The following is an 8,744-nucleotide window of genomic DNA, read 5'->3' as shown; positions in this document are numbered from 1 at the left end:
GGCGGCAGTGGTGTGTGTGTGTGTGTGTGTGTGCTCACACATATGTTGAACCATCCTTGTGTCTTCAAAATTGTGCTGACTCAATCATGTTGGATAGTTTGATATGTTCATATACTGGTATCAGGTTTTTATCTAAAATAATGTACATATATATGTATATTTACATATATTATTCTCCCATTACATCCTGACTATTTTCCCTCCCCTCCATTCTTTTTTTGGCACTCTTCTCTCTCCCAAGTTCTACGCCTTTGTTTCCCTTCAGAAAACGACAGGCCTCACAGAGATATCAACAGAACAGTACATAACAAATTACAATAAGGCTAGATACAAACCCTCCTATCAAGGCTGAACTTGACAACTCAGAAGAAGGAAAAGGGCCCTAAAAGCAGAAGAAAGAGTAGAGACTCAGAGCATTAGGTTTCCCACAAGAATACCATGCTGCACAACTATAACATAATGTAAAGGGCCTAGTGCACACCCATGGCAAGCCCCATGCTTGTCACTCCAGTCTCTGTGAGCCCCTATGTGCTACGCTTAGTTGATTCTGGGAGCCATGTTCTCCTGATGTCCTCACCCCCTCTGGCTCCTGCAGTACTCCTTCCCCTCTTCTATAGGGTTCCTCAAGCTCTGTGTAATAGTTGGCTATGGTTCTCTGCATCTATTCCCAGCAGTTCCTGGATGGAGCTGTGATGATTGGGCTAATGTGCCTCTATTTATTAAAGGTATTACCACATAAATTGCTTTTATGTTGTGGCTCTGTCTGATTTCGGTATCAGGATCAGAATAGTTCTATGAACGGGTTTTATAAATGTTCTTTCCTTTTCAATATTGCAGAACATTTTGCAGAGTACTGGTGTTAGTCTTTTGGTGTTAATCTTCTTTTAGGTCCTGGTAGAATTCTTCACTGAACTCACCTGGCTTTCTAGTTCTCAGATTTTTAATTAGTGCTTCTGTCACAATGAATAATATGGATCTCTTTAAGTAATGTATTTAACCTTTACTCAATTTTTGTAGGTTTTATACATCTAGAAATTTAGTCATTTCCTTTAGGTTTTTGAATTTGGTGAAATATGTGTTTTATATGTATCTGACTTTCCTCAGTGTCTGTTTTTATGTGACCTTTTTTCAACTCTCCTTTTATTAATTTGTATCTTTTCTGCCTTTTTTTTTAGTTTGACTGAAATTTTGTCAATCTTTTAACATTTCAAATAACCAATTATTTCCTTTATTTTCTTATTTGTTCTTGTCTTATACAATACTTCCTTAACTCAATCTCCCTTCCCTCCAGTCCCTCCCCCACATCTTCTCTCCCCCAGATCCACTGGTCCTCCTTTTCTCTTCAGAAAAGAGCAGTTCTTCAAGTGATATCAACTACGTATAGTAAAAGAAGATGCAATAAGAATAAACACAAATCTTCATATCAAAGCTGGAGGAGGGAACCCATGTGGGGGGATAAGTATCCCAATAACAGACAAAAGAGAACCTAGTGCAGACCCATGCAGGCTCCGTGACTGACTGTTCGGTCTTGGTCAGCCCCTAAGAGGCCTGCTTAGTTGATTCTGTGGGCTTTAAACAACCAATTATTAATTTCCTTGGTCTGAGTAATTATTTCTTTTGCCAAACAGAAGCATTTCAGTTTCATGATATCTTATTTATTAATTGTTGATCTTAGTGCCTGTGCTACGTCCTGTTCAGAAAGTCTTTTGCTGTGCCAATGAGGTCAAGGCCGTTCTCCACTTTCTATTCAATTCAGGTTCAGTGTATCTGACATTATGTTGAGTTCTTTGATCCATTAGGGGTTGAGTTTTGTGCAGGGTGACAAATATAGATTTATTTGCATTCTTCTACTATAAGCAGTCATACAGTTTGACCAGGACCATTTGTTGAAGATACTTTTTCCCATGTGTATTTCTGTCTTCTTTATTAAAAAATAGGTGTCCGTATGTGTGTGGAATACTGTCTGAACATTCAACTTAATTCCATTGATCTAAGTGTCAGTTTTTTTGCCAATACCATGCTGTATTGAGATCTGGGATGGTGGTAATTCTAAGAGTTTTTTTGTAACTGGGTGTTTTGGTTTTTATACTGTTATGGTTTTAGCTGCTGTGGATTTTTCTACATTTCCAGATGGAACTGAAATTTGTGTGCTTATGTATTGGAGTATATTTATTTGACTTACATATATTAAAATATCCTAGCCTATCTGGAAGGAAGCCTACTTGATCAAGGTGTATGACTTTTTTTGATGACATTTTTGATGTGTTCCTTTATTTGGTTTTCAAGTATTTTACTGAGAATTTTTGCATTTACGTTGGTAATGGGAATTATGAACATGGTTCAGTAGATTTCTTTCCTTGTTGGATCTTTATATGGTTTAATTATCAGGATAATTTTGGTATTGTAAAAAATTGAGAATTTTTTCCTCTGTTTCTATTTTGTGGAATAATTTCAGGAGTACTGTTACCGATTCTTCTCTGAAAATCTTGTAGAATTCTGTGTCAAAAACCATCTGGCCTTGGACCTTTTTTTTTTTTTTTTTTTTGCAGGGGGAGTAAGGGGACTTTCAATTATTGCTTCTATTTCACTGAGGGTTATTGGTGTCTTTAAATAACTTTGCTTATCTTGATTTAAATTTAGTAGGTGGTATATAATCAAGAAAAGTTATTACTTTTGGATTTTCCAATTTGGTGGAGTACAAAATTTTAAACTATGGACTTTTGGTTCCCCAGATTTCCTCAGTGACTTTCATTATGCATTTCATTCCATTTCTAATTTTGCTAATTTGGATCTTCTCCCTGTGCCTTTTAGGTATGTTGGCTAAGGGTTTGTCAATCTTATTTTCTTGAGACACAACTCTTTATTTCATTGATTCTTTGTATTATTTTTGTTTTTTTATTATATTGGTTTCAACCCTGGTATTTCTTGCCACCTATTTCATTGAGTACTATGTCTTCTTTTTGTTCTAGAACATTCAGGTTATGTACAGACTTAGTGCTATGAACTTTCCCCTTAGAACTAACTGCCATCTTATGTGTCCCATGAATTTGGGTATGATGTGTATTATTGTTCAATTCTAAAAGCTTACATTTCTTTCTTATTTTATTTATCTATTTATTTATTCACTTTACATCCCAGTCATAGCCTGCTGGCCTCTCCTTCCAGTCCCATGCTCTCTACCTCTTTCATTCTATATAAGTTGTTCAGTGTCCGTGGGCTTTTAAACTCTTTCTTGCTTCTGTTGGTAATGCCCAGTTTTAATCCATAGTGATCAGGTAGGATACAAGATGCTATTTCAAAAATGTTTTTGTTCTTGTTAAGATTTGCTTTGTTTCTGGGTACATGGTGAATTTTGGAGAAAGGTTCATGGGCTGCTAAGAAGAAGGTATATTCTTTTGTGCTTGAATGAAATATTCCTGTGATTATCAGCTGGGTCTTTTTGGTTTATGATACCAGTTAGCTGTAGATTTGTATGCTACTTTGACTTTTCCACTTGCAGCCTCTAGTATTCTTCTCTTGTTCTGTATGTTTAATGTTTTGATTATCATGTGTCATGGGGATTTTTTTCTGATACATTATATTTGGTGTTTTGGATGGTTCTTGTACGTTGATAAATATCTCCTTCCTTAGGTTAGGGAAATTTTCTTCTATAATTTTTTTTGAACATATTTTCTGTTCCTTTAACCTGAGCTTCTTCTACTTGTTCTCTTCCTATTATTCATAGATTTGGTCTTTTCATGGTGTCCCAGGTTTCCTGAATGTTTTGTATATCCATTTCTTCTTTCATGTTTTTCAATGTTTCTGCTTTTTATGCCATTTCTTGTATTGTGTCCTTTAAGGTTCCTGTTTGCATTCCTAAATTTTTCATTTCTAGTTTTCCTTTTGTTTGGGCCTTTTTTTTTTTTCATCCCATTTCTACTTTCATATCTTGAACTGTCTTCTTTATTCTATTCCATTAATTGTTTGTGTTTTTGTACTTCATAAATTGATTTATTCATGTACTTTTATGGTCCTTGAACATATTCATAATAGCAATTTTGAAGTCCTTATCTTGTGCTTTAGCTATGTCATAGTTCACTATATACTATAGAAGGGTTGCTGGACTCTGGTGAAGACATATTGTCCTGCATTTCATTGATTGTGTTTTTTATCTGTCCTCTACACATCTGGGTTCTGGGTAATTGTAATTTTAGCTGTTAATATCTGATCTTGTGCTTCTGGGTCACTATCATGTGTGGTCACTGTGGGTCCTGGGGAGAAACTCTTTCTAGGTATTGGGATCTGAAAGGAAGTAATGGGTATGAGCTATAAAAGCAGCTGAGAGGGTCTACAAGAAGGAAAGCTGGGTCTGCCAAAAGGATCTTTTGAGTCTCTGTGCATTGGATGCAAAATAAGAAGACTAGCCCGTGCAGGGTGTCTACCACAGAGGAGAGGGTGAAACTAGGTGATGGAGATGGAGAAGATAAAGGGGAATGAATATCACTTACCTGATTCTAGACAGCGGGTTCCTGGGTATCAACACTTCAGACAAACCAGTGGAACAAGGAAAAAGAAAAGCTGCAAGGGCAGATGTGGACAGTCACCAGGGAAAGGGGGCAGAAATAAAAGAGGCTTTTGTTACTAATATCCAGCTTTAATCTGTGGTGGTTAGATGGAATTGTGACTTCAATTTTCCTACATTTTCTGGAACTTGTTTTGTGTACTAACAGGTGGTCTATCTGAAGATTACTCATTTTTACTGGAATATATTGCTTGTATGTGACACTTCAGGATTTCTTTTTATTTTCTGCCCTTATGGTCTTATTGAAATTATTTCTATTTTTGGTTCTTATTTTAATTTATTCAGATTACATCACAATTGTTATCCCCTCGCTTGTGTCTTCCTGTTCCCTATGTCCCTCTCTCCTTTTCCCTATTCCCTTTCCCTGTACCTCTGACATAAGGGGATGTCTTCACCCTCTATATGACCACAGCCTATCTGGTCTCATCCAGACAGCCTGCTTCCAGGATTTTGTGGCTTTCACTAATAATGTGCTTTAAGGGCTTCCTTTTCATCTGTAAATTAATATGGGTCTTCTCTTTTTTTTTTTTTTTTTTTGGTTACTGTAGGCAAGAGTTTTATTTGGGTTGTCTATCCTTGCAAAGAACCAAGACTTGGTTTTATTATTATTATATTATAGAATAATTATTAGCATAGAATTCGAATGTAAATTTATTCTTCATACGCACCAACATATATATATATATATATATAAGCATATATATTCTCTAATATATACTTTAACATGAGGTATTCTACCCATATAACTCAATCATAATACAAGGTTTACTTCCAATACTTTGAAATAGCTATTGTATAATGTTTAGGATAAATAAGTTACGCGAGTTAATTTTTAGCTGATCAAATCGTTGTCATGTCAATCACTAGTCTACTTTTATCACAGGAATTTACATCTTAGGTGTGGCAGATAGATAAGATTCTATAGAAAGCCAAGGTAGGATAGTTAGATAAGGTCTTCAAAAACCTCAGAGACATGCAGACTATGGCATTTAAAGTGTTTTTTTTATTATTATTATTTTAAAGATTCACTGACAGTGACAGTGTTCACTCCTGGCAACACCCAGCCTACCTCACAGCAGATGATGAGCATCAAAGACCCTCCTTATGGAGATGGCTTCAAATGTAGCAAACAAACCACTGGACAAAATGTCCTCATTTCTATACCACAGACAGAATTCTGCCTTTAAAAAGGGCAAGCTTGGATGCAGGCAGAGTAGATGGCCAAACTCTGCTAAGGCAGGGTAAGAAAGTCCTCAATAGTTCCTGCTTCACAAATTTGTCTGTCAGAGATATTGAGCCAGGAGGCTGAAGAAGACGCTGCAACATTATAGAGAGTTTTGCCTGACTGTTCAGGTAGAAAACTGTCTCTTGTCTTCTCCTTTGGAAAGCTACTAACCTGCACTCCCGGCATACTCAGGTAATCAAGTTTATTCCTTCTCAAGTCTCTGATGGAGTTGAAGACCAGGTAGCTTAGTTTTATAATAAAGCTTAGTTGTTTAGGTGTTAAGATGCTTTTAGGTCTAGATAGGTGTTTTAAGTTGATAAGGACAAGATATGATGGAGACTGAGCTACATTCAGAATTTTAGATGCACCAAGATAGGAAAAATGTTTTCTTCAAGACTGTCAAATACAAATATCCAAAACACTAAGAATGTAACATTTATATAATTCCTGATGTGTTATGGTTCTTCTTGTTATAGGTAGTTTATTGTATATATGTGTAATAATATATATATGTAAAAAATAAAAAAATTAATTAATAAAATATTTTTTCTAGGCATAACAAAATGATAGTAAACATCTGCTAATGGCTAAGTAATATTTTTGCATTGATTCCTTGATAATTAAGTAATTTGAAAGTCTTTAAAAAAGAAAGAAAACTGAATTCTCCAGATAGAATAAAACAGACACACAAATGAACTCACAGAAACTATGAGAACAAGATCTATGCAAGCGAGACAGAATCCTAAGCAGGAGAAGAGGGCACTAGTTCTTGTCCCTAGAAAAATATGATCAAAACATGTTGTGTGTGAGAACAATTTTATTTTCTTTTTAGAACAATTTTTAAAGGCAGCTTATGAAGCCTCACCCCTAGCCAGGAAGCTCTTTTCAAGTGATAACTGCAAAAAGTAGAAAAAATGGTTTACTTTGATGAAGTGCATAGGATATATCATCCTCATTCACTGACTCACTGTAGGACTGATCCAATGATGGCCAGCATAAATTGAACTCCATATTTTTGTTGTGTTTTTTTCTTTTGTTTTATTTGTTTTTATTAGAGAAGAACAACACAAAGTTGGGTAGACTGGGAGAAGAGCTCTAGTGGAAGTTCAAAGATTGGAAAGAATATAATATAAATATAAAATATAAATTTACGAAAGAAAATAATATTAAAAGATGGCTGGATAGATGAAACACAAAAGCATGTAATCAAGATTTCAAACATTGCCATCTTAATCAGCAAACTTGTTGACATCATTTCCCTTCATGAACTTATAAAATGCACTAGTCCCAGATTGATATTTTCTCAAGTGTCAGCTAATTAAATGCCACAGAAATGTATTCCTCTACAGCTACTCACCGATCTTCTCTGATATTCATTTTATGCACTGCTTTTAATAACAGCTGTGTAAAATAGATCAAGCATCTACAGGTTCAGGTGTTCAAAATCTTCTGATAGCGTCCTTATCCATAGGAAGATACAATTAGAGTCAGGCACTAGATTCCAGAGAGGATTTTCTAAAAGAAGAGAAATTATTTTCTAACATTGGAAGCACACTGAATATTTCATATTAGGTTCAAAACTGTGTAAATAAATAGGAACCGCAATTGCAGATTTAACAGAAATACAGAGATCAGCTAATTTTACAATGTATGAGAAAAATTATGTTAGGAAATGGGATTAATTCACATTGAAGATATCAAGAAATGAAGCACATGAAGGGAAGGAAGTCAGACTTAGTAACATGGAAGAGGAAACAAAATAACTAGCAGAAGTGGTAGAGGAACTCTTGGGTTCTGAGAAATGAGAGGCTCCTGAATCTAGAACTTTCTCCATGAAAGACAAGAAAGGAAAGAATTTATGTTCTCTTGGGCATTCTCAAACAAAAGAAAAAAATAATTTTCCTACTAAGATGGACTTTACAAATGTGTCATGATCAAGGGTATAACTAGAAGGGAAGATGTAATCAGAGCACCTGGTAGTAAGTCTTCCAGGAGATCAGAAGATTCAGGTTGAGGAACAGAAGCACAAGCTATTAGGAAGTGGACATACACCTCCCTTAATTCTCTGTCAGTTCAGATCTGAGGATGACTTCTTTCATTACTTCCACTCCATCTACTTTATTATTATGACTCTAGAGCTTTTTTTTTGTCTGATAATATATCCTAAATTATAGAGAGATTTATTGGTAAATAACTAGCTATTGATGAATTTGGTAAAGTTGTGGAGAGGAAAAAAAGGTAAAATAAAAGGTGACATCTAAGGGTCAACTTGAAGCCTCTGTTGTTAAAGATGTATCAAATTTGAGATGAAAATATTATCTTTTCTTCATAGTTCTGGATGATAAAGTTATTGCTAAAAGTAATTAAATTAATGTAAGACTCAGCTTGCTCAATTATTCATTAAAATGTTTTTCTTAATTTTCTGTTTATTGCTATAATTTTAGTCATTAGTTCTGATGTACAATTGTTGGTACAATATCAATATTACTGTACTAGAAATAAATAATTCTTTTCCTCACACCACTCAATCTACATGTTACAATAGTTACTGAATCTAAATCAAAAGTCATGGATAATGAACCAGCATGTCAGAAATTTAATTATAATTTCATTATATTGTTCTCAAATACCATTGATTGATTGCTTTTCTTCTGTAGGCTCTTGACATTGTATTTGGTAATACATTTCTTTCCTAACTTGATTATTTTTGCAAGTAATCATTTACTAAGTTGAGGATACAGGACAGTGTACATAGTTCAGTTGGTAAAGTAAATGCTTCACAAGCATAGAAACATGACAATGGTCCTCAGAACCAAAGTAAAAGGCTTGGGTTGGTGGTCTATCCTTCAGTGCCAGGACTAAGGAGGCAGAGACGTAGAAATTGTTGAGGTTTTCTGGACAGATGACCTCCCCTCCTTAGCAAGTGACATGTTAGAGATCAAGTTTGTGTCAAAAACC

This window comes from Acomys russatus, chromosome 27, assembly GCF_903995435.1.
Source record: "Acomys russatus chromosome 27, mAcoRus1.1, whole genome shotgun sequence".
Classification (NCBI taxonomy): Eukaryota; Metazoa; Chordata; class Mammalia; order Rodentia; family Muridae; genus Acomys; species Acomys russatus.
The sequence above is the reverse complement of the archived record's forward strand: the minus strand, read 5'-3'. Positions refer to the sequence as shown.